Raw genomic sequence first — 27282 nt, forward strand, 5'->3', positions numbered from 1 at the left:
CCATTAGTTCTCTATGACAAACGGTTCAAAAGTTATGAAATATCAAACATCGGCCAATCAGGAAGGGGGGCAAGGCTGATCTACACCAATGGACAAAGGACTCTCTACTATGTCCAATGAGGCATTGTACAATTTGTGGGCAATTTTTCCCCATAGAGATGAATGGCAGAATGTTCAAATCTAGAGAGAGACCAGAGTACTGCTGCTAGAAGACAGGGCATTGTGATATCACAAGGGTGAGAAGACAGAGCATTGTGACATCACAAGGGTGAACATTCCGCCATTCATTCCCTATGGGGAAAAATTGCCTACAAAAATTCAAATTTTTCAAAAACCGTGCAACCAATCTTTCCACAAAGTAATAGCACACCATTCCCGATCAAGCCGCTCGATTTGACATATTGCACGTGTATGTGGTGCGAAAACTCTGGGAGGAGTAGCGGTCCAAAAAACAGGCGGAAAGAATAATAATAATAACTAGACAATTCCTGCAGAAATTGTGAAGTGTGGTTGCCGCCAATGCAAAGTCGACTTTCTACTGAAAAGAGTGAACAGTGGAAGGTAGTTGCTATGATGTTCTGGTGGTGACTTTGGTGTTTTAGGTGGTGTCAAGGGTGTTGCTAGGATGTTGCTATGGAGTTTGAGGCTGTTGCTACGGTGTTGCTAGGTGGTTCTATGGAGTTCTAGGCGGTTGCTAGGGTGTTGCTAGGCAGTTATAGTGTTCCAGTCTGTTGCTAGGATGTTGCTAGGTGGTTGCTATGGAGTTATAGGAGGTTGCTAGGGTGTTGCTAGGCAGTTGTTATGGTGTTCCAGCTGGTTGCATGGGTGTTGCTAGGTGGTTGCTATGGTGTTCCACGTGGTTGCCAGGGTGTTGCTCGGTGGTTGCTATGGAGTTCTAGGCCGTTGCTAGGGTGTTGCTAGGTGGTTGCTATGGAGTTCTAGGTGGTTGCTAGGATGTTGCTAGGTGGTTGCTATGGAGTTCTAGGCAGTTGCTATAGTGTTTCTAGGTGGTTGCTATGGAGTTCTAGGCGGTTGCTAGGGTGTTGCTAGGTGGTTGCTATGGAGTTCTAGGTGGTTGCTAGGGTGTTGCTAGGTGGTTGCTATGGAGTTCTAGGCCATTGCTAGGTGGTTGCTATGGAGTTCTAGGTGGTTGCTAGGTGGTTGCTATGGAGTTCTAGGCGGTTGCTATGGTGTTGCTAGGTGGTTGCTATGGAGTTCTAGGCGGTTGCTATGGTGTTGCTAGGTGGTTGCTATGGAGTTCTAGGTGGTTGCTAGGGTGTTGCTAGGTGGTTGCTATGGAGTTCTAGGTGGTTGCTAGGGGGTTGCTAGGGTATTCTAAGTGGTTGCTAGGATGTTGCTAGGTGGTTGCTATGGAGTTCTAGGTGGTTGCTATGGTGTCGCTAGGTGGTTGCGATGGAGTTCTAGGCCGTTGCTAGGGTGTTGCTAGGTGGTTGCTATGGAGTTCTAGGTGGTTGCTGGGGTGTTGCTAGGGTGTTGCTAGGTGGTTGCTATGGAGTTCTAGGCGGTTGCTATGGTGTTGCTAGGTGGTTGCTAGGGTGTTGCTAGGTGGTTGCTATGGAGTTCTAGGCGGTTGCTATGGAGTTCTAGGCCGTTGCTATGGTGTTGCTAGGTGGTTGCTATGGAGTTCTAGGTGGTTGCTAGGGTGTTGCTAGGTGGTTGCTATGGAGTTCTAGGCGGTTGCTATGGTGTTGCTAGGTGGTTGCTATGGAGTTCTAGGCGGTTTGACATATTGCACGCGTATGTGGTGTGAAAACTCTGGGAGGAGTAGCGGTCCAAAAAATGGGTGGAATAATAATAATAATAATAATAATAAAAATGTGCAATAATAATAGTGTAGTTGCCCTAAGGCAACCACACTAACTAGACAATTCCTGCAGAAATTGTGAAGTGTGGTTGCCGCCAACGCAAAGTCGACTTTGTGCTGAACGGAGTGAAAAGTGGTAGGTAGTTGCTATGATGTCTGAGGCAGTTGCTAGGGTGTTGCTAGGTGGTTCTATGGAGTTCTAAGTGGTTTCATGGAATTCTAGGCCGTCGCTAGGGTGGTGCTAGGTGGTTGCTATGGAGTTTCAGGTGGTTGCTATTGAGCTCCAGGTGGTTGCTAGGGCATTGCTAGGTGGTTGCTAGGGTATGCTAAGTGGTTGCTAGGATGTTGCTAGGTGGTTGCTATGGAGTTCTAGGCGGTTGCTATGGAGTTCTAGGCCGTTGCTAGGGTGTGGCTAGGTGGTTGCTATGGAGTTCTAGGTGGTTGCTAGGGTGTTGCTAGGTGGTTGCTATGGAGTTATAGCCGGTTGCTAGGGTGTTGCTAGGCATTTGCTATGGAGTTTAAGGCAGTTGCTAGGGTGTTGCAAAGGTATTCTAGGTGGCTGCTAGGATGTTGCTAGGTGGTTGCTATGGAGTTATAGGCAGTTGCTAGGGTGTTGCTAGGCATTTGCTATGGAGTTATAGCTGGTTGCTAGGGTGTTGCTAGGCATTTGCTATGGTGTTCCAGGTGGTTGCTAGTGTGTTGTTAGGTGGTTGCTATGGAGTTCCAGGTGGTTGCTAGGGGGTTGCTAGGGTATTCTAAGTGGTTGCTAGGATGTTGCTAGGTGGTTGCTATGCAGTTATAGGTGGTTGCTAGGGTGTTGCTAGGCAGTTGTTATGTTGTTCCAAGTGGTTGCTAGGGTGTTGCTAGGTGGTTGCGATTGGTGTTCCAGTTGGTTGCAAGGGTGTTGCTAGGTGGTTGCTATTGAGTTCTAGGCAGTTGCTATGGTGTTGCTAGGTGGTTGCTATGGAATTCTAGGTGGTTGCTATGGTGTTGCTAGGTGGTTGCTATGGAGTTCTAGGCCGTTGCTACGGTGTTGCTAGGTGGTTGCTATGGAGTTCTAGGTGGTTGCTAGGGTGTTGCTAGGTGGTTGCTATGGAGTTCTAGGCGGTTGCTATGGTGTTGCTAGGTGGTTGCTATGGAGTTCTAGGCGGTTGCTAGGGTGTTGCTAGGTGGTTGCTATGGAGTTCTAGGTGGTTGCTAGGGGGTTGCTAGGGTATTCAAAGTGGTTGCTAGGATGTTGCTAGGTGGTTGCTATGGAGTTCTAGGTGGTTGCTATGGTGTTGCTAGGTGGTTGCTATGGAGTTCTAGGCCGTTGCTAGGGTGTTGATAGGTGGTTGCTATGGAGTTCTAGGTGGTTGCTAGGGTGTTGCTAGGTGGTTGCTATGGAGTTCTAGGCGGTTGCTATGGTGTTGCTAGGTGGTTGCTATGGAGTTCTAGGCGGTAGCTAGGGTGTTGCTAGGTGGTTGCTATGGAGTTCTAGGTGGTTGCTAGGGTGTTGCTAGGGGGTTGCTAGGGTATTCGAAGTGGTTGCTAGGATGTTGCTAGGTGGTTGCTATGGAGTTCTAGGTGGTTGCTATGGTGTTGCTAGGTGGTTGCTATGGAGTTCTAGGCCGTTGCTAGTGTGTTGCTAGGTGGTTGCTATGGAGTTCTAGGTGGTTGCTAGGGTGTTGCTAGGTGGTTGCTATGGAGTTCTAGGCGGTTGCTAGGGTGTTGCTAGGGTATTCTAGGTGGTTGCTAGGATGTTGCTAGGTGGTTGCTATGGAGTTATAGGTGGTTGCTAGGGTGTTGCTAGGGGGTTGCTAGGGTATTCTAAGTGGTTGCTATGGTGTTGCTAGTTGGTTGCTATAGAGTTAAAGCTGGTTGCTAGGGTGTTGCTAGGCATTTGCTATGGTTTTCCAGATGGTTGCTATGGAATTCTAGGCGGTTGCTAGGCTGTTGCTAGGCAGTTGTTATGGCGTTCCAGGTTGTTGCTAGGGTGTTTTTAGGTGGTTGCTATGGTGTTCCAGGAGGTTGCTAGGGTGTTTATAGGTAGTTGCTATGAAGTTCTAGGTGGTTGCTATGGTGTTGCTAGGTGGTTGCTATGGAGTTATAGCCGCTTGCTAGGGTGTTGCTAGGCATTTGCTATGGTTTTCCAGGTGGTTGCTATGGAATTCTAGGCGGTTGCTAGGCTGTTGCTAGGCAGTTGTTATGGCGTTCCAGGTTGTTGCTAGGGTGTTTTTAGGTGGTTGCTATGGTGTTCCAGGAGGTTGCTAGGGTGTTTATAGGTAGTTGCTATGAAGTTCTAGGTGGTTGCTATGGTGTTGCTAGGTGGTTGCTATGGAGTTATAGCCGCTTGCTAGGGTGTTGCTAGGCATTTGTTATGGTGTTCCAGGTGGTTGCTATGGAATTCTAGACGGTTGCTAGGGTTTTCTAGCTGGTTGTTATGGTGTTGCTAGGTCGTTGCTATGGAGTTAGAGCCGGTTGCTAGGATGTTGCTAGGGGGTTGCTATGGAGTTCCAGGCGGTTGCTAGGTCTTTACTGAGTCCAATGACGCGACCCATAGTTCTCTATGACAAACGGTTCAAAAGTTATGAAATATCAAACATCGGCCAATCAGGAAGGGGGGTGTGGTTGATCTCCACCAATGGACAAAGGACTCTCTACCATGTCCAATGAGGCATTGCACAATTTGTGGGCAATTTTTCCCCATAGAGATGAATGGCCGAATGTTCAAATCTAGAGAGAGACCAGAGTACTGCTGCCAGAACACAGGGCATTGTGACATCACAAGGGTGAGAAGACAGAGCATTGTGACATCACAAAGGTGAACATTCCGCCATTCATTCTCTATGGGAAAAATTGCCCACAAAAATTCAAATTTTTCAAAAACCGTGCAACCAATCTTTCCACAAAGTAATAGCACACCATTCCCGATCAAGCCGCTCGATTTGACATATTGCACGTGTATGTGGTGCGAAAACTCTGGGAGGAGTAGCGGTCCAAAAAATGGGCGGAATAAATAATAAAGAATAATAATATGTGCAATAATAATAGTGTAGTTGCCCTAAGGCAACCACACTAACTAGACAATTCCTGCAGAAATTGTGAAGTGTGGTTGCCGCCAACGCAAAGTCGACTTTGTGCTGAACGGAGTGAACAGTGGTAGGTAGTTGCTATGATGTCTGAGGCAGTTGCTAGGGTGTTGCTAGGTGGTTCTATGGAGTTCTAAGTGGTTTCATGGAATTCTAGGCGGTCGCTAGGGTGGTGCTAGGTGGTTGCTATGGAGTTTCAGGTGGTTGCTATTGAGCTCCAGGTGGTTGCTAAGGCATTGCTAGTTGGTTGCTAGGGTATGCTAAGTGGTTGGTAGGTGGTTGCTATGGAGTTCTAGGCGGTTGCTAGGGTGTTGCTAGGCAGTTGTTATGGTGTTCCAGGTGGTTGCTAGGGTGTTGCTAGGTGGTTGCTATGGAGTTATAGCCGGTTGCTAGGGTGTTGCTAGGCATTTGCTATGAAGTTATAGGCAGTTGCTAGGGTGTTGCTAGGGTATTCTAGGTGGCTGCTAGGATGTTGCTAGGTGGTTCCTATGGAGTTATAGGCGGTTGCTAGGGTGTTGCTAGGGTGTTGCTAGGTGGTTGCTAGCATGTTGCTAGGTTGTTTCTATAGTGTTGCTAGGCATTTGCTATGGTGTTCCAGGTGGTTGCTAGTGTGTTGTTAGGTGGTTGCTATGGAGTTCTAGGCCGTTGCTAGGGTGTTTTAGGTGGTTGCTAGGGTGTTGCTAGGGGGTTGCTATGGAGTTCTAGGCGGTTGCTAGGTCTTTACTGAGTCCAATGACGCGACCCATAGTTCTCTATGACAAACGGTTCAAAAGTTATGAAATATCAAACATCGGCCAATCAGGAAGGGGGGCGAGGCTGATCTCCACCAATGGACAATGGACTCTCTACCATGTCCAATGAGGCATTGGACAATTTGTGGGCAATTTTTCCCCATAGAGATGAATGGCAGAATGTTCAAATCTAGAGAGAGACCAGAGTACTGCTGCTAGAAGACAGGGCATTGTGACATCACAAGGGTGAGAAGACAGAGCATTGTGACATCACAAGGGTGAACATTCCGCCATTCATTCCCTATGGGGAAAAATTGCCCACAAAAATTCAAATTTTTCAAAAACCGTGCAACCAATCATTCCACAAAGTAATAGCACACCATTCCCGATCAAGCCGCTCGTTTTGACATATTGCACGTGTATGTGGTGCAAAAACTCTGGGAGGAGTAGCGGTCCAAAAAACAGGCGGAAAGAATAATAATAATAACTAGACAATTCCTGCAGAAATTGTGAAGTGTGGTTGCCGCTAACGCAAAATCTACTTTTTGCTGAACGGAGTGAACAGTGGTAGGTAGTTTCTATGATGTCTGAGGCAGTTGCTAGGGTGTTGCTAGGTGGTTCTATGGAGTTCTAAGTGGTTTCAAGGAATTCTAGGCGGTCGCTAGGGTGGTGCTAGGTGGTTGCTATGGAGTTTCAGGTGGTTGCTATTGAGCTCCAGGTGGTTGCTAGGGCATTGCTAGGTGGTTGCTAGGGTATGCTAAGTGGTTGGTAGGTGGTTGCTATGGAGTTCTAGGCGGTTGCTAGGGTGTTGCTAGGCAGTTGTTATGGTGTTCCAGGTGGTTGCTAGGGTGTTGCTAGGTGGCTGATATGGAGTTATAGCCGGTTGCTAGGGTGTTGCTAGGCATTAGCTATGGAGTTATAGGCAGTTGCAAGGGTGTTGCTAGGGTATTCTAGGTGGCTGCTAGGATGTTGCTAGGTGGTTGCTATGGAGTTATAGGCGGTTGCTAGGGTGTTGCTAGGTGGTTGCTAGCATGTTGCTAGGTTGTTGCTATAGTGTTGCTAAGCAGTTGTTATGGTGTTACAGGTGGTTGCTAGGGTGTTGCTAGATGGTTGCTATGGTGTTCCAGGTGGTTCCTAGGGTGTTGCTAGGTGGTTGCTATGGAGTTCTAGGTGGTTGCTATAGTGTTGCTAGATGGTTGCTATGGAGTTCTAGGTGGTTGCTTGGGGGTTGCTAGGGTATTCTAGGTGGTTGCTATGAAGTTATAGGCGGTTGCTAGGGTGTTGCTAGGCAGTTGTTAAGGTGTTCCAAGTCGTTGCTAGGGTGTTGCTAGGCAGTTGTTATGGTGTTCCAAGTGGTTGCTAGGGTGTTGCTAGGTGGTTGCTATGGAGTTCTAGGCAGTTGCTATGGTGTTGCTAGGTGGTTGCTATGGAGTTCTAGGTGGTTGCTAGGGTGTTGCTAGGTGGTTGCCATGGTGTTCCATGTGGTTGCTAGGGTGTTGCTAGGCAGTTGTTATGGTGTTCCAGATTGTTGCTAGGGTGTTGCTAGGTGGTTGCTATGGTGTTCCAGGTGGTTGCTAGGGTGTTGCTAGGTGGTTGCTATGGAGTTCTAGGCGGTTGCTATGGTGTTGCTAGGTGGTTGCTAGGGTGTTGCTAGGTGGTTGCTATGGAGTTCTAGGCCGTTGCCATGGTGTTGCTAGGTGGTTGCTATGGAGTTCTAGGTGGTTGCTAGGGTGTTGCTAGGTGGTTGCCATGGAGTTCTAGGCCGTTGCTATGGTGTTGCTAGGTGGTTGCTATGGAGTTCTAGGTGGTTGCTATGGAGTTCTAGGCAGTTGCTATGGTGTTGCTAGGTGGTTGCTATGGAGTTCTAGGCCGTTGCTAGGGTGTTGCTACGTGGTTGCTATGGAGTTCTAGGTGGTTGCTAGGGTGTTGCTAGGTGGTTGCTATGGAGTTCTAGGCGGTTGCTAGGGTGTTGCTAGGTGGTTACTATGGTTTTCCAGGTGGTTGCTAGGGTGTTGCCAGGTGGTTGCTATGGTGTTCTAGATGGTTGCTATGGTGTTGCTAGCTATTTGCTATGGCGTTATAGCCGGTTGCTAGGGTGTTGCCAGGCATTTGCTATGGTGTTCCAGGTGGTTGCTAGTGTGTTGTTAGGTGGTTGCTATGGAGTTCTAGGCCGTTGCTAGGGTGTTCTAGGTGGTTGCTAGGGTGTTGCTAGGGGGTTGCTATGGAGTTCTAGGCGGTTGCTAGGTCTTTACTGAGTCCAATGACGCGACCCATAGTTCTCTATGACAAACGGTTCAAAAGTTATGAAATATCAAACATCGGCCAATCAGGAAGGGGGGGCGAGGCTGATCTCCACCAATGGACAAAGGACTCTCTACCATGTCCAATGAGGCATTGCACAATTTGTGGGCGATTTTTCCCCATAGAGATGAATGGCAGAATGTTCAAATCTAGAGAGAGACCAGAGTACTGCTGCCAGAAGACAGGGCATTGTGACATCACAAGGGTGAGAAGACAGAGCATTGTGACATCACAAAGGTGAACATTCCGCCATTCATTCTCTATGGGAAAAATTGCCCACAAAAATTCAAATTTTTCAAAAACCGTGCAACCAATCTTTCCACAAAGTAATAGCACACCATTCCCGATCAAGCCGCTCGATTTGACATATTGCACGTGTATGTGGTGCGAAATCTCTGGGAGGAGTAGCGGTCCAAAAAATGGGCGGAATAAATAATAAAGAATAATAATAATAATAATAATATGTGCAATAATAATAGTGTAGTTGCCCTAAGGCAACCACACTAATAATATGTGCAATAATAATAGTGTAGTTGCCCTAAGGCAACCACACTAATAATAATATGTGCAATAATAATAGTGTAGTTGCCCTAAGGCAACCACACTAATAATATGTGCAATAATAATAGTGTAGTTGCCCTAAGGCAACCACACTAATAATAATAATAATAATAATAATATGTGCAATAATAATAGTGTAGTTGCCCTAAGGCAACCACACTAATAATAATAATAATATGTGCAATAATAATAGTGTAGTTGCCCTAAGGCAACCACACTAATAATATGTGCAATAATAATAGTGTAGTTGCCCTAAGGCAACCACACTAATAATAATATGTGCAATAATAATAGTGTAGTTGCCCTAAGGCAACCACACTAATAACTAGACAATTCCTGCAGAAATTGTGAAGTGTGGTTGCCGCCAACGCAAAGTCGACTTTGTGCTGAACAGAGTGAACAGTGCCTGTAGTATGAGCAGAGACACGAGTACTGTGTTTGTGCTATAACATCACGGCAACGAGCTGATTTGCGACATATATATATATACACAATATGAGCATAGAAAAAGATGAGATTTCAATTTCCCTTACCTGGACCAGTTGGATATCCAGAACTGTTTTGCTCTTGACGTCCACCATGTGTAATTACTGACCTTGCTACCATGTCCTACAAAAATATTTGCAAGGACAGAGTATGTTTGCTGTTGTTAGTCTGGCCTCTCACCTGGGTCTAGTTCAGCAAGGTTGAAACCCTGAGCATCTATCTGCTCATGCTGGCATAGCACCAAGGATCATTGGGGCACGCAAGCTTTCCCACCACGTCAAGGTCACAGCAAAAGGGAAAGTTCTCACTCTCTCTACTCTGGTACATTCTGCCTTGGTGAGGCAGGTTATGCGAGTAGCAGAGGTGAGGCAATTTGACAGGATGGCAGAGATGTAGGTGATGCACTTGGTAGGTTTTTCAGGCAGTGATAAAGTAGGTCTTTGAGGGTAGGTAATGACGATTTTCCCATCAATGGTGGCGAAGAGTCCATTTCTGGGCGGGAGTGGTTACTTGAGTTACAGAGTGAGAGACTGGCTGTAGCTGGTGAGGAGGTCTTTGAGCGTAGGGGATGAGGACTGACACTGCTGGCTTGAAAAGGCCCGCTCAGCAGTTCAGAAACCCCATTGCACAAACAACCAAAAGGCCACAGAGCAGTCCACTTCTGAACAGGTTTGTGGTTTGGGTGAGGAGGTCTTTGAGGTTAGGCAATGACGGTTTGCCCATCAATAGTGGCGAAGAGTCCATTTCTGGGCGGGAGTGGTTACTTGAGTTACATAGTGAGAGACTGGCTGTAGCTGGTGAGGAGGTCTTTGAGCGTAGGGGATGAGGACTGACACTGCTGGCTTGAAAAGGCCCGCTCAGCAGTTCAGAAACCCCATTGCGCAAACAACCAAAAGGCCACAGAGCAGTCCACTTCTGAACAGGTTTGTGGTTTGGGTGAGGAGGTATTTGAGGTGAGTCAATGACGGTTTGCCCATCAACGGTGGCGAAGAGTCCATTTCTGGGCGGGAGTGGTTACTTGAGTTACAGAGTGAGAGACTGGCTGTAGCTGGTGAGGAGGTCTTTGAGCATAGGGGATGAGGACTGACACTGCTGGCTTGAAAAGGCCCGCTCAGCAGTTCAGAAACCCCATTGCGCAAACAACCAAAAGGCCACAGAGCAGTCCACTTCTGAACAGGTTTGTGGTTTGGGTGAGGAGGTATTTGAGGTGAGTCAATGACGGTTTGCCCATCAACGGTGGCGAAGAGTCCATTTCTGGGCGGGAGTGGTTACTTGAGTTACAGAGTGAGAGACTGGCTGTAGCTGGTGAGGAGGTCTTTGAGCGTAGGGGATGAGGACTGACACTGCTGGCTTGAAAAGGCCCGCTCAGCAGTTCAGAAACCCCATTGCGCAAACAACCAAAAGGCTATGGAATAGCACACTTCTGAGCAGGTTTGTGGTTTGGGTGAGGAGGTCTTTGAGGTTAGGCTATGACGGTTTGCCCATCAATGGTGGCGAAGAGTCCATTTCTGGGCGGGAGTGGTTACTTGAGTTAAAGAGTGAGAGACTGGCTGTAGCTAGTGAGGAGGTCTTTGAGCATAGGGGATGAGGACTGACACTGCTGGCTTGAAAAGGCCCGCTCAGCAGTTCAGAAGCCCCATTGCGCAAACAACCAAAAGGCTATGGAATAGCACACTTCTGAGCAGGTTTGTGGTTTGGGTGAGGAGGTCTTTTAGGTTAGGCAATGACGGTTTGCCCATCAATGGTGGCGAAGAGTCCATTTCTGGGCGGGAGTGGTTACTTGAGTTACAGAGTGAGAGACTGGCTGTAGCTGGTGAGGAGGTCTTTGAGCGTAGGGGATGAGGACTGACACTGCTGGCTTGAAAAGGCCCGCTCAGCAGTTCAGAAACCCCATTGCACAAACAACCAAAAGGCCACAGAGCAGTCCACTTCTGAACAGGTTTGTGGTTTGGGTGAGGAGGTCTTTGAGGTTAGGCAATGACGGTTTGCCCATCAATAGTGGCGAAGAGTCCATTTCTGGGCGGGAGTGGTTACTTGAGTTACATAGTGAGAGACTGGCTGTAGCTGGTGAGGAGGTCTTTGAGCATAGGGGATGAGGACTGACACTGCTGGCTTGAAAAGGCCCGCTCAGCAGTTCAGAAACCCCATTGCGCAAACAACCAAAAGGCCACAGAGCAGTCCACTTCTGAACAGGTTTGTGGTTTGGGTGAGGAGGTATTTGAGGTGAGTCAATGACGGTTTGCCCATCAACGGTGGCGAAGAGTCCATTTCTGGGCGGGAGTGGTTACTTGAGTTACAGAGTGAGAGACTGGCTGTAGCTGGTGAGGAGGTCTTTGAGCGTAGGGGATGAGGACTGACACTGCTGGCTTGAAAAGGCCCGCTCAGCAGTTCAGAAACCCCATTGCGCAAACAACCAAAAGGCCACAGAGCAGTCCACTTCTGAACAGGTTTGTGGTTTGGGTGAGGAGGTCTTTGAGGTTAGGCAATGACGGTTTGCCCATCAATGGTGGCGAAGAGTCCATTTCTGGGCGGGAGTGGTTACTTGAGTTACAGAGTGAGAGACTGGCTGTAGCTGGTGAGGAGGTCTTTGAGCGTAGGGGATGAGGACTGACACTGCTGGCTTGAAAAGGCCCGCTCAGCAGTTCAGAAACCCCATTGCGCAAACAACCAAAAGGCCACAGAGCAGTCCACTTCTGAACAGGGTTGTGGTTTGGGTGAGGAGGTATTTGAGGTGAGTCAATGACGGTTTGCCCATCAACGGTGGCGAAGAGTCCATTTCTGGGCGGGAGTGGTTACTTGAGTTACAGAGTGAGAGACTGGCTGTAGCTGGTGAGGAGGTCTTTGAGCGTAGGGGATGAGGACTGACACTGCTGGCTTGAAAAGGCCCGCTCAGCAGTTCAGAAACCCCATTGCGCAAACAACCAAAAGGCCACAGAGCAGTCCACTTCTGAACAGGTTTGTGGTTTGGGTGAGGAGGTATTTGAGGTTAGGCAATGACGGTTTGCCCATCAATGGTGGCGAAGAGTCCATTTCTGGGCGGGAGTGGTTACTTGAGTTAAAGAGTGAGAGACTGGCTGTAGCTGGTGAGGAGGTCTTTGAGCGTAGGGGATGAGGACTGACACTGCTGGCTTGAAAAGGCCCGCTCAGCAGTTCAGAAACCCCATTGCGCAAACAACCAAAAGGCCACAGAGCAGTCCACTTCTGAACAGGTTTGTGGTTTGGGTGAGGAGGTCTTTGAGGTTAGGCAATGACGGTTTGCCCATCAATGGTGGCGAAGAGTCCATTTCTGGGCGGGAGTGGTTACTTGAGTTACAGAGTGAGAGACTGGCTGTAGCTGGTGAGGAGGTCTTTGAGCATAGGGGATGAGGACTGACACTGCTGGCTTGAAAAGGCCCGCTCAGCAGTTCAGAAACCCCATTGCGCAAACAACCAAAAGGCTATGGAATAGCACACTTCTGAGCAGGTTTGTGGTTTGGGTGAGGAGGTCTTTGAGGTTAGGCAATGACGGTTTGCCCATCAATGGTGGCGAAGAGTCCATTTCTGGGCGGGAGTGGTTACTTGAGTTACAGAGTGAGAGACTGGCTGTAGCTGGTGAGGAGGTCTTTGAGCGTAGGGGATGAGGACTGACACTGCTGGCTTGAAAAGGCCCGCTCAGCAGTTCAGAAACCCCATTGCGCAAACAACCAAAAGGCTATGGAATAGCACACTTCTGAGCAGGTTTGTGGTTTGGGTGAGGAGGTCTTTGAGGTTAGGCAATGACGGTTTGCCCATCAATGGTGGCGAAGAGTCCATTTCTGGGCGGGAGTGGTTACTTGAGTTACAGAGTGAGAGACTGGCTGTAGCTGGTGAGGAGGTCTTTGAGCGTAGGGGATGAGGACTGACACTGCTGGCTTGAAAAGGCCCGCTCAGCAGTTCAGAAACCCCATTGCGCAAACAACCAAAAGGCCACAGAGAAGTCCACTTCTGAACAGGTTTGTGGTTTGGGTGAGGAGGTCTTTGAGGGTAGGCAATGACGGTTTTCCCATCAATGGTGACGAAGAGTCCATTTCTGGGCGGGAGTGGTTATTTGAGTTACAGAGTGAGAGACTGGCTGTAGCTGGTGAGGAGGTCTTTGAGCATAGGGGATGAGGACTGACACTGCTGGCTTGAAAAGGCCCGCTCAGCAGTTCAGAAACCCCATTGCGCAAACAACCAAAAGGCCACAAAACAGTCCACTTATGAGCAGGTTTGTGGTTTTGGTGAGGAGGTCTTTGAGGTGAGACAATGACAGTTTGCCCATCAATGGTGGCGAAGAGTCCATTTCTGGGCGGGAGTGGGTACTTGAGTTACAGAGTGAGAAACTGGCTGTAGGTGGTGAGGAGGTCTTTGAGCATAGGGGATGACGACTTACACTGCTGGCTTGAAAAGGCCCTGTGATGGCTGCAGGCATCTTCTCCCATTTTTTCCCTCTCTTTTTTTTTTTAAGAACTGTATTATTAATTTTTTATAAAATCAGGAGTATACCAAAAAGACAAACTAAGAAGATACTGCCTTCTCCAGATAATCTACCCGGAACTCCAGAAAGACAATTCGAACCCCAACATGTCGCTGCGTGTTCAGCTCCTACGTGCGGTGAACAAAAAGTCCCTCCAGAGAACAAGGCCGACTCCTGGGCAGAATTCTCCACGGACGACGAGAACGTTATTCGGCGCTGCGTGTTCAGCTCCTCCAAACAACGAACCAATGCCCCCAGAAAATCCAACACAGGCAGCTGTCACAGTCCTGCTCAGCAGTTCAGAAATCGCATTGCGCAAGCAACCAAAAGGTTATGGAATAGACCACTTCTGAGCAGGTCTGTGGTTTGGGTGAGGAGGTCTTTGAGCGTAGGGGATGAGGACTGACACTGCTGGCTTGAAAAGGCCCGCTCAGCAGTTCAGAAACACCATTGCGCAAACAACTAAATAGGTGGGAGTGGAGTTTGGGACCACAAATTAGTTGGAGTCAAGATTGCAGTTCAAAACACAGTAAATGGGACTATGATAGCTGTAATATGTGCGTAATAGCCCAGACTGTAGACATTGTTGTGGGCTTGAGATGTAAATGTGATCCAACAGTGTGTTCTTGTCAGTGGTGGCTGCCTTGACCAGTTGTGTATATCCTTTTGTGTTAAACAGTTCAGATATTGGCTTCTTTGAACTGGAAAGTAAATCCTCATTAAAATCTCCACAGACTATGATAGGCTGGTGATTCATAATTTCTAAAGACTCCAAAAGCGCCTGCAGGTTTGGTAGGAATTGCCGAAGATTGTAGTCCGGTGGTCTGTACACAGCAGTGATCAAAGCTTTGACAGGGGACTCAACCTTGACAACCACAAACTCTAGGTCGGTCACATTTTGCAAGTAGTGCATTTCACAAGCCTGGTAATGGTCTCTCACGTAGATAGCCACACCGCCACCAAGTCTTACTGCAATCTGAGGAAGGGTTGTGTACGACTGCTGTCTGTTGCGTTTGAACATGTTGTAACCATCCAACTGGAGACTTTCAGCAACGAAACAGCCAGAGAGGTGAGTTTCAGTAAAACATAGAACATCTGCAAGTCGCAACTCATGATGTCGTTTGATGTCCTGAATATGAGCCGGTAATCCTTCCGTGTTGTGGTGGACAATTTTTAATGTCTGTGCTTGGTTTGTAGACTGCACATAATTTAAGAGTGGCATAACACTGTCCAAAGAGGCTTTCTTCATGGATTCCAGGGAAGCTGTGATTGCAGGATCAGCAAATATCTTTCTCTCATTGAAGTCAATGATGTGCAAGCCATGTAGTGAAGTTGTTCTACTCAGAGCAACGTAGGCCATGCCTGATTCAAAGACCCGTTTCAATGAAACCACTGCAGATTGTGTTGTCATGCCTTGGACTTTGTGAGCTGTGCATGCATAAGCTAGCTTGAGGGGAAACTGCCTGCGAACCACTCTGTTGTTGCTCAGGTTTTCCTCTACCCTCTCTATGTACACCAAGTTCTCAGCACCACCAGATATTTTTTTACGGTATCTCTGTCCTGCATGTGCATTGTCCAGCACAAGCCCAAGCATGGTTACTGTAGTAGCATCTTTGTTTTTCTGAGTGACTATTGTACCAATCTTGCCAAACGTCCCATTAACTAGCCCATCTTCAACATCGATGTTCCTTGTGATCATGACACGGGCACCCTCTGCAACTTGTAGTGTGTCAAGCAGATCTTTTTTCTGTGCTTTACAAGGTTTTTGTTGTTTATTCATCTCTCCTGTATTTGGATCTCTCTTGTAATCCTCTGCATCTATGTTCGTAACATGGGAATGGAGAGCAGACACAGTTTTGGCATTGTGCTCAGCAACCTCTTTGTTAGTTGGAAAGATGTGAAGGACATCATTAGGGCAATGGGTGGGGTCGGTCACAGCCTGAGAAAGCAGAGCTTTGTCAGTGTCACTTAATGGATCTGTCTTTTCCTTGACTCTGATTCTATTCAAAAGCTCAGCAAATGCAGCATCATCTCTCTGTCGCATGATCTCAGTCAGCGTGATCATCTGAAAGTTGCTTTGCCAGAAGTCAACCGTATCCTCCTCAAGTAGGCAGAGTGGTTTACTTTTTCCCAGTGGGGGGAGCTGGTAAAAGTCTCCTACCGCTAGTACTGACATACCACCAAACGGTTTCTTACTGCCTTTGATTTGTTGCAATCTCCAGTTGACGTAGGCAAACAGGGGCTTTGAAATCATTGACACCTCATCAATAATGATAATCTCTGCATTTGACAGCTGTGCCCTCACTTCATCCAAGGCATTTCCTAGTCCTTGGTAGGGTGGCTTTAAGCTTCTTGGCAACTTAAAGAGGGAATGTAAAGTGTTGCCTGAAATGTTGTATGCTGCAGTGCCTGTAAATGCAGTCAGTAGAACAGTTGGCATGGATATGTCCACTTCCTCATACAGTCTGGGGAGTTGACGGAGTATCCTTGTTGCCTCACCATAGATGCACTTTATGAGGTGTGATTTGCCAGTGCCAGCACCACCAGTGACAAAGTAAAAGAACTGTTCAGGGTTTAAGCCACATACACGTTCAATACACCAGTCACGAACAGAGTAAAATATGGAAGCCTGTGTCCGGTTGAGGTTTTGACACATTGTGCGCAGTAAATCAGGGCTCATTGGCGGGGCCTTCACAGCCGGCATCACTCCACCAGTTTCATGATGGCTGTACTCTGGGACATCATCTTGTTCGTCCTCATTCAGGTCATCTTTGTTTCGTTCAGCGATACATTCCAACTGAACCAACTCACTTTCTGGTGCAAAGTTAGCCCATGCATCTTCAATAGGGCCATGCTTCATGAAGTCCTCCATGGCTTTGTCCACCGCTTTACTGTGTTTCTCAAATTTCTTTCTGTTGTGTGTAACAATTGCAGTCACGGGGCAGATAATGTCCAATCCAGGTAATGTCACACAGGCAGACTTGTAAAACTCTTGGTGTGTGGGGAAAGTGTTTGTTTTCAGTGATGACTCTGAGCGATGGGGGAGGTAGAGTTTAAGCAAGTTGCCGTAGAATTTCTCTGGTTGCTTCTTTTCCGAAAAGCGAGCATATCTGATAACTGCGGCCTTCCCTCTTGTGCGTTTCTGAATGACTCCCATGTCATTCAACAGCATAATACGCTTCTTGCCTTTTGCCTCCTTCCCATAGACAATCCTGTAATTGGATGCAAATTCAGCTAGACACATGTTTTCAAACTCTGGTGTTTCGGGTCTGGCTCTGTATTTGTCGGGAATACCTGACAAATACCACACATTCTCAGAATCTTCTGGTTTGTTCTGCAGCATGCCGAGCGGGAGACTCATTCTTAGTGCGTTCTCATCTGTTTGCAGGAACACAACATCACGTGAGCACATCTTCATTTTCAGGCTGCACGTACGCGCCACAGCCTCCTGAGCGCTGACTTCTCTGTGTTTTGAGTAGGCTTGAAGGATTTGTTTCATTTCCTCTCGTTCAGGCACACTTTCTGGGCCTAGGTCACTGATTATTTTTCCGAGATATTCACTCATCTCATGTTCTGGCTTGGTTATGTAGCTGAGCATGTACATGAGGAGACCATACTCATCAAGAATGTACTGGATGTCCATGTTGGCATTCCAGGCTGTCAGAAAATGTGGATTGTAGTTATTCACCCAGCAGTCCTTAACTTCACGCTTCATTACAATGACGCTTGCATTCGTCATTTCCTCAACACACGAGCTGTACTCGTCGTAAGTCAAATTACACTGTGCCAGTAGCTGAGACAAGTTGTCCACTTGTGCTTTGGAGTCGTTCAGCAGATCCCACAGTGGTTTGAGTTTATTCATGGCTGCTTGTGTTGTCATTGTATGTCCTTTGCCATTTTGCTTTGCTCTTTTCATTGCTTTGTTTTTTGTTTTACTTGTACCTTCACCCTCGTCTTTGTCACTTTCTGGCTTCGGGTAAGTTATTCGTGTTTCTCGCATAGGTGGTTTTGGAAATCCAAATCTGCATGCCCTTTTACCTTTCTTGCAGGACTTGGAATGAGTTCTGCTGTGCATTTGAACCTCTGTGACTTTGCTGTGAAGTAACGGTTGTTTGTCTACGTCAGGCAACTGGCATGAGATGTAGCGGTCCACAAACTTGCATATTCTGTGGTCGGGGTCTTCTCCAAAGACCGGAGCTCCTTCTACCCAACACAGCATATGTATATGAGGGCTCCCTCTGGCCTGAAATTCTACCCGGTAAAAGAAATCGATAACCTGACCAATTGGATGAGCAGGAGACAGCAGCAGTTCTCTCATCAGAGCTTCAACTCGCTTGTCAAACATACGCATGGTGGTCACTGGGTTGCTTCTGAGAATGTCACATTTTTCAGCCCAGTCCAGCTCATCAAAATTCACCCGTTGACCTTGCTGCGATTTGATTGCAGTTATAAATTCCGGCCATCGGAATTCTGCGGCAGAGAAGGTCAGAAAAAAGGTAGGCGTCCCCAATTGTCTGACCATGGCAAACAAATCCTTAAGAGTTTTCTCCCAGTAAGCTGGAGTCCCTCTCAGTGGTTGCATGAATCTTGTTGCATCTCTGTTTCTCACCAGTCTCTCAACCTCACGCTTGTCCTGTAACATCTTATTGTTTATTTTGCGTCCATCCCGGGTAATGGGTTTACCTTTCCTTAACTGAATGGACATGCTGTTTTTGGCCATGTGTGTCTCTGTGACAAACTGTGCAAAGAACAGGTAGCTTTGGTCTCTTGCAAAACGATTGTCAACACAGAAAAGTCTTGCGTTGAAATACATGCTTGGGGATAGTTTGACTTTTCTTGCCGCATCCAATGTATTCTCTCCAGTAGGGAACTGAACAGGGAAGGCCATTGCTTCAAGTTTAGGGACCCTGAAGAAGCTGACAGGCTTGTTTCCTGTGCAGGGGCAATGCTGAATATGCCATCACCATATGTCAATGTCTCGTGTCCAATGTCAGCTGGTTGCAAGCAACTATCTAGGCCCACTCCAGGTCTCAGTGCAGCTTGCTCATCCTCTGCACTAGGTGGTTGTTTATCCTGACTTTCATGTTGCTCGTTAGCAGATGTTGAGCTTGCATGCTGCACCTGCGATGGATTGACATTTTCAATAGTCTTGTATCTCCATCATTTCGGTCTCATCACAACTGTCAAATTCCATGACATCATTTGTGTCTGGTTGATTTTGCTGTACGTTGCCATCAGTGGGTGGGTCTTGTAGCAGGTCTTCAATAGTTTCATTATACATTGCTGCATTATGTCTGATTGAAATGTCTCTGTACTCGGGGTGTGTATCAATGAGTTTGGACAGGCCCGCTACTACATTTCTCATATTTACAGTGTGAAAGTGCTGATGGCCTTTGTAATTCACATGTCTTTTTAGCTTCACTCTATACAAATGGGATGAGCTGGGCAGCCTGGGTAAGGTGTTCACTGTGGTTTCCACCTCAGATGGCACACAGACGACAGCACCATGTACAGCTGTCTGTCGACCTTTAGGAAGTGTGACAATCTTGGCAAATGGCAGTATTTTCGCTAAGAGTTGTCTTTCCAGCACATTCAAATTGCAGAGTTCTGGGGGAATAGGTGCCAGCTCCAAGTTGTTCGCCACAGCTATGCATGATCTGTTTCCTGCCTTTAAATGGGAATCACAGGTGTAACAAATCCACTCCTTTCTCCTTTCATCAGGCACAGTGCATTGGTCTGGGCCTCCACATTGACGGTCACACTCATGAACATATTTCCCTGTCAAACAGGCAGCAACCTCACGTGGATTCTTCTTGTAATTAGATCGATGGCAAAATCGCACTTGATTGGGGAAAAGGGTGCGATGACACATTGTGCATACAAAGGTTGGCCCAGCTTTAATGTGTTCCTGGAAAGTGGCTATAGCTCTCTGAAGTAACCTATTTTTTTCATCAATGCGCTTTTGAAGCATTTGAAGCATGACTTTATTCACCTCTCTGTATTTTATTCTTATTTTCAATGAACAGCGCAGCTTATGGGCCATCCTGAAATGTGAATCCGTTTTGTATCTCCTCGCCATGGATTCCTTCTGCTTCATTCTGAAATCTGGATCTCTTTTGTATCTCCTCGTAATGAATTCCTTCTGCTTCATCTGGAAATGTGGATCTGTTTTGTATCTCCTCGTAATGAATTCCTTCTGCTTCATCTGGAAATGTGGATCTGTTTTGTATCTCCTCGTAATGAATTCCTTCTGCTTCATCTGGAAATGTGGATCTGTTTTGTATCTCCTCGTAATGAATTCCTTCTGCTTCATCTGGAAATGTGGATCTGTTTTGTACCTCCTCGTAATGAATTCCTTCTGCTTCATCTGGAAATGTGGATCTGTTTTGTATCTCCTCGTAATGAATTCCTTCTGCTTCATCTGAAAACGTGGATCTGTTTTGTATCTCCTCACCATGTTTTCCTTCTTCTTTATCCAGAAATGTGGATCTGTTTTGTATCTCCTTGCCATGGATTCCTTCACGTTTTCTTTCTTCTTCACCCTGAAATCTACATCTCTTGTATATCTCTCTCTCTCAGATGTTTGTTTTTTATGAGTGGCAGATATCTTTACACACAGCTCTGTGTCTTTTCTTTGTTTCTTCATTTGTTTTTTTCTTTGCTGTTTACTGAGTTTTTTAGATGTTGTAACCTGTGTAGCCTTTGACATCACATGTGTGGACAGTGCATTGACTGACTGGAGAGAATGTTGGCTGGTTGAGAGTCCAGTGTCTGTTTCATGTTCGGCAGTTGGTGTCACCTTCACTTCCACAGGCCTTTTGTCATGCAGGTTTTCAGATTGCACTTGTAGGGAAGGCAAACGATGTGACAGAGCCTTTGCATGTGCAAATGTCACCGGCATGAAGTCAAACTGTTTTCTGTCAATAGACCCACAATATAGCAAGGCATTCAATCGGTCAATCTTTTCAATTAGGTCATCCAAATGTGTAAAGGTCATCATTACAGCTTTTCCTCCAGGCACAGGTAGCCCATCAGCATCTCTGTTATGAGAGTCAAACAGTCCATATCTCCCAGACTTGTCTCTGAACACGGCAATGGTATATGGTGATACTGTAAGCAGTGCATGTGTAACACCTGCAGACAGACACTGAAGTCTTGTGCGAAGATTTTGAAACCAATCCCTTGTCTCTCATGAATCCCATTTCCACTGAAGATCTCTGCACTCTGTACTCATGGTGCTCGGTTGTGACAGTGAGTGGCGTTTCCTCCAAGGTCAAGTAGTAGTTGCGGAACCTATTTTCACTTTTTAGCTGTTTTATAGTTTTCTTATACAGACTGTCTCCCTTGTCCAGTATCTTGTCAAGATCAGCCTCCTTTAAGTCATGACCCTCATTCTGGTGTGCTAGAAATGTCAGAGCCATGCATGTACACTGACGATTCCTTGACTCAGGCTCATAGTCACTATAATCCTGACTATGGGACGCCTGCACAGATATCACAGAGGGTGGTGGGGCGCCTGCTTCTTGTACAGTATCATGTTCAGAAATGCCTATGACCTGCACACTGCTGTTGACCTCTTGAACCTCCGGCTGTGCATGATATGGAGCTGTGCATGGGGATGACACCACAGGTGGACTACACACCTCCTGTTTACATTGCCTGTCACATACCTCCATGACTTGAATGCTCCTTTGTGGTTCTGGACCCTGAAACTGAGGGTCTGAAAGGTCCAACTTAGCCCAGCGTTGCTTTGCAGCCTCAGATCTCTTCCCCCGGCGTGGCATGATGTTATCACTAAATTATGTGATAGATAATTGACAGATCAGACAAGTTTTTCAATATTAACACCAACCAGGAAGTTATATAATCATCTTATTTGCCTTTAAATACTGTATCTAGTAATGAGCAGAGCAGTACCTGATGGACACAGCAGGGAAAACCAATAAACACTTTTGGATAAGTTTAATATTGTTTTAAGAGCAAATTAATGTTAGAATATGTTTTAAATGTTGTCAGACCCTTGTGTGATGAAATAAAGCCACTGCTGGTGACATTTGTAGTGCCCTATGAAATCCGTTTTATTTTAATCTAAATTCCATGTTTACCATTGCAATTTTTCTGGATTCTGTGTTTTATGGTTTAATCCCATTTTATCATCAAAAATTGCGTTTAATCAAATGGATTCATAAAACATTAACAATGTAATAACAATTTATTATCCTTAATCAAGTGAAAATATGACAATAAATATAACAATTAACACAACAATGCACAAAATAGCTTAATCCAAAACAAAACATTGCTAATTTTAGTCAAAGTGCTGCACGAAAGAGCTTCACAATGAAAACATCTGAAAAAAAAAAATCTGTTGTAGCAATGAACAAAATTTAAAGTACTGCTTAATGAACAGAGCTATCTGTGTCTAAGTTTTCCATCTCTCAGAGACATCTCCATTGAAATACATTGTCAGCCTCTTTGTGTTCAGCACAGTGAGTGTTGTAGCTAACTTAATAGGTTCCATGGTTAATTTATTATGATTCACTGAAAGCTGTTAAAAGTATATCTATATTATTTACAGTTAAGTTAAATAGAAATACATTCATTTGTATTACGTTTGATTGATATTGATTAGAGATGCATTTTTCTGTTGTATTGGAAAACGAATGGTTGAAAAACTGCAAGTACCAGAATTCCTTGCGGCAGAAAGAAAGTGTGACCGTTTTTTTGTTTTGATTTCATATGCGACTGAGACGTAAATACCAAGTGCATAGCCTAGCGCTAGTTTATTGTTTGTAAATATAAAATGTACGCCAACTGTTTTTCATTATAAAGAAAGCTTTCTTTTTCATATCCGACATACTGCTTATTTCGAAGGTAGTTATACTACAATGAGTGCCTCACGCTTGTCAGTGAGGAGTTTATTTTTCTAGGTTCGTTTATGTGTTGAACACAGTCGCGCGCACGTACAAAACCCCGCCACACACACAACTCCCCAAAACGGGGAAATGTTTCTCTTCCTCATTTTATTTAAGCAATATCATATGAGAGGGAGTGCTGTTATACTGTTTGCAGTAATTTATAACGGCTTTTGATTAATTTAACCAGAAACATGTTAAATTCTTAAAACCCAGAATTTTAATATTGGCTAGGTGATGAGTGACGGCGAACCTATCATAAAGCTAGCTGGCATGTTCAGAGAGTCTTGGAAAAATGCTATGTCTACACTACGTGACCGCGCCATTTTAGAAAACAAGACAGAGCTAGGGAGATTAATTTGATTGACTTATGGTTTTGAGTTATGGTTTATGTAGTTTTCTTAAATAATGTAATGACAAAAATGACCAAAATTGGTGCTGATTGTATAATATAAAACAAGAAGGAACTTTTTTTTTTTTGATAGAATCATTGGTTTCATGGAATTAACAACCAGAGCTTTTTGCTTAACAACGGTGCAAATAGGACTACCAACCAGAGTTTTTGTATTAACAATGGTAAAATAATATGCCCAAACGGCCGTGGAAGAATATTTCAATTTCAGGTGAAATCAATAAATACTAAAGTAACCATATATAGTCATTGTTGGTAACCCATTGTATAAGTGGAATAACCCCCTCCGGGCTGTCCTGTTATCGGAAATAATGTAGCCTACTTCAGTGGTATCACCCCATCGTACATTATTTTACAATAATGGGGCAGCCCATCGTGGTTAATTCCTTACAGATAATAATTTTCCCAGTTGAAACAGCTCAAATGCTGACTTCTGTATAATACTAGTTACATACCTGTAACCACGCCTTTACCGAACTGTAGAGGGCAGAACTGGAACACTCTTTCTGCACCAACTGTAGTCCTTCTCCAATAACTCCTGAACTGGCCTGGGGCACAGTAAGAACATATGTGAATTCTTAAATTGGGTTACATTCCTCTTTGAAATAATTCAATGAATCTAATATAGTGAATCTCTTAATTATATTTATACAACGGCTTGGCTGAATACTCTATTCTGATTGGTCCACAGGTGGGCATTAATTCTCAGTAAAGGTACACCTCAGCCTTTTAACAGTTCTAAAATGAATGCACTACAAAATACAGCATTCTAAAGCAGTTAAAACAGCAACTTTTCTCTTTAGAATTTCAAATGTTTTTACATCCCCTCCCGTTTTCAATGACCAATTTCAAAAATGGCAACGTTGAATCACATTTCTATTTACTGCTGCTAGCTTTATTTCGGGTTGCCAATCATCCCGCAAAATATGGAACCGTCCCTTGCTTGGACAGTAGAACAGGCGTTCCATATTTAACTCATGGCTACGGGACACGTTTTCATCCATATCTTTCTGAAGGATTGCGTTTAAAATAACTGCTGTTTTGATTACAATTCTGTAGTTAGCTGGCTAGCTAGCCGGGATAACAAGCATGCCGTGAGACCATTCTGACCTAAAATCATAAAGCTAGCTGGCATGTTCAGAGGGTCTTGGAAAAATGCTATGTCTACACTGCGTGACTGCACCGGTTACCTCAGCGACACACCTTTAACTTACATTTACTATACATTTATTATGAGAGTGCAAAACTAAACATTCTTAGTTTGCGATAACTTCTATGGACCACTGTATCAATTCAACAGAATTCAGATGGGGCTGGGAGGGAACAAAAGCTCAAGAGAATAAATTGAGTGACTAACCCAAAGGCAAGGTTTATTAAAAGTAATAACAATAACACGCTCACACACACACAACACGGTCATTAACAAAAATCTCTGCGGTCTTTGCATGCTTTGCTCTCTCTCCCATTCACTTTCCATTGCATTTGGACTAACAAATGAGGCCATACAACATTTTCACACAAAACATTGCTGGGAATCACATCGTCAGCATGTTATTGGACAGGTGGGGCTCTACAGCAGTGAATGGCAACTCAGCCATTAGAAGGACACTCTTAGGCCTATATTACAATTACAACTGATAAAGCCACACACACACAGTGTCTTATGAAATAATTCATTTCAGAACTCAGAATTTCACTATATGTACTTGTGTAAACTTTCAAATTGGATAATGGTAATATAGGAAACAAACAGTGAGCTGTGGGGGTGGGGGCTCCCTCCTTACAAATACCTATCAAGAATAATGGCATGTGCCCAAATTCAGTTGCTTTGCATTTCCAACAATTTTTCAGTTTGCACCAGCTCACTGCATTTTAACAGTTCTAAAAATCAATGTGCAGCATAATCCAGCATTCTAAAGCAGGTTGGACAGAAATATTATTCTTTCTATTTTGAATTGTTGTTACATCCCCACCCCTTTTCAGTGTCCAATTTCACAATTGATGGCAACGTTGAATCATGGTTCTTGGTGGCTTCATTTAGGGTCACCAACTATCTCACAAAATACTGAATCATCCCTTATTTGGACAGTAGAATAGGCGTTCCATATTTAACTCCTGGCTACAGGACGCATTTTATTCCGTATCTTTGTAAATGATTGCGTTTGTAGTAACCATTGTTTTAGCTGCGATAACAAGAATGCTGTGAGACCATTTTGACCTAAAACCCAGCTAAATTTTAATATTGGCTAGGTGACAAGTGACGGTGAACCTATCATAAAGCTAGCTGGCATTGAAACCCGGTTTCAGAGGGTCTTAGAAAGACACTATGTCTACACTGCATGACCACGTTATTTTAAAAAGCAAAACAGGGAGGTGAATCTGATTGAATTATGGAGTTATGCAGTTCTTTTAAATAATGCAATGGCAAAAATGACAAAAAATGGTGCTAATTGTATGGTATAAATCAAGAAGATGGCAACCAGAGGTTTTTGCTTAACAACGGTGCAAATAGAACTACCAATGCACCAGTGTTTTTGCATATCAACGGTCCATATAGAACTACCAACAAGAGTTTGCTCGACAACAGTAAAGTAATATGCCCAAAAGGCCGCTGAAAAATATTTCAGTTTCAGCTGATCAAGTCGGTAAAAATCAATAAATATAAAAGTAACCATATAGTCATTGTGGGTAACCCGTTATATAAGTGGAATAAACCCCTCATCGGCTTTGCCTCGGCCACATCACCAACCCCATCGCAGGCCTACATTATTTTCGAATAACAGGACAGCCCATCGTGGTTTATTCCTTGCATAAATTCAAAACTTTTAGCATACAAACTCTTTGGACAAATAGTGAAAAATATTCACATTGAAAATAGCTGCAAAATTGAATACCTCATAAAATGGCGATTAGAAGGTTTTAATGCTTTTTAAGGGCCTTAATTTTCGCTAAATTTATGTATTACCGTCGTGGTTTACTCCTTACAGATAATAATTTCCCCAGTTGACACAGCTAAAATGGTGACTGTATAATACTAACCTGCAACCACGCCTCCACCGAACTGTAGAGGGCAGAACTGGAACACTCTTTCTGCACCAACTGTAGTCCTTCTCCAGTAACTCCTGAACAGCCCTGGGGCACAGTAAGAACATATTGAATTCTTAAAATGGGTGACATTCCCCTTTAAAATAATTCAACGAATCTAATATAGTGAATCTCTTAATTATATTTATACAACGGATTGGCAGAATACTCTATTCTGATTGGTGCAAGGGTGGGCATTAATTCTCAGTAAAGGGACACATCGGCCTTTTAACAGTTCTAAAATCAATGTGCTACAAAATACAGCATTCTAAAGCAGTTAAAACTGCAATTTTGCTCTGTAGAATTTGAATTATTGTTACAACAAAAATGACCAAAATTGCTGCTAATTGTATGGTATAAAACGAGAAGGAACTAGTTTTTCTTGACAGAATCGTTGTTTTTATAGAATTAACGACCAGAGGTTTTTTTAACAACGGTGCTTAAGTCGATAAAAATCTATAAATACTCAAGTAACCATGTATAGTCATTGTTGGTAACCCATTGTATATGTGCAATAAACCCCTCCGGGCTGCCCCGTTATCGGAAAATAACGTAGCCTACTTCGGTGGTACCACCCCGTCGTACATTATTTTACAATAAGGGGACAGCCCGTCGTGGTTTATTCCTTACAGATAATAATTTTCCCAGTTGAAAGTCCGTATAATACTAATTACATAGCCTACCTGTAACCGCGCCTCTACCGAACTGTAGAGGGCAGAACTGGAACACTCTTTCTGCGCCAACTGTAGTCCTTCTCTGAATGGCCAGCCAACTCTGGAAAAAAAAAAACTGGAGCAGTACTCTGCAACAACTATTGTCCTCTAATCACAATCACACCTTCAGTCCCCTTCTGATCTAAATATTCTTGATATACTTACCACAATTAAATGCAACTAATCGTTACACAAAGTACAGACCTGTTGTGATGAAACAAGACAGTTGTGGAATGTGGGGTCAATAAACAGGGAGATCTTCTATATCAACCTGAAATAGAGAGGACAATCGAAAAATGTATTTCCGGAAATTAACATAAGCACTGTGATTAAAATACCAGTTTAGCCTTAAATTAACGTATTGTGGACGGCAATTGTACATATATGGAATATTAATGTGATATATTGGCTGTTTTTTGTGGCCTTTCAGCTCGCGCTTTCAAAATTCCATCAATGATAAGATCGGGACTGTGAAGTTTAGGTAGCAATCAACAAGGCTGAATCCTTCTGACGTAATTCACACAGCAAATACTTTCGGATCGCCCAGTTTCACTCATTGTGGCCAAGCGATAACGTTTCAGAAAATATATAACTTTAAAAGATTGAATTCAATCTTCTACTGGGACTTTTGCCGTTTACTGAGGGTGTGACAAAAGGTCGGTGTCGCTGACTATGATCGAATGTTTTTTACATTTATCGTTCGATTGAG

The 27282-nt window shown here is 44.8% G+C and overlaps 1 long non-coding RNA gene across 1 annotated transcript; it reads right to left on the reverse strand.

Annotated features, from left to right (window-relative positions):
- Positions 1–21169: 21169 nt before the first annotated feature.
- Positions 21170–26830, reverse strand: LOC118219425. Its single transcript, XR_004763766.1, has 4 exons — positions 26544–26830; positions 25816–25908; positions 23232–23324; positions 21170–21243 (listed from the first exon to the last, which is right to left on the reverse strand). It is a non-coding gene; the product is annotated as an uncharacterized LOC118219425 (long non-coding RNA).
- Between the last annotated feature and the right edge of the window lie 452 nt (positions 26831–27282).

The sequence above is a fragment of the Anguilla anguilla genome, unplaced genomic scaffold (genome assembly GCF_013347855.1).
Source record: "Anguilla anguilla isolate fAngAng1 unplaced genomic scaffold, fAngAng1.pri scaffold_157_arrow_ctg1, whole genome shotgun sequence".
Classification (NCBI taxonomy): domain Eukaryota; kingdom Metazoa; phylum Chordata; class Actinopteri; order Anguilliformes; family Anguillidae; genus Anguilla; species Anguilla anguilla.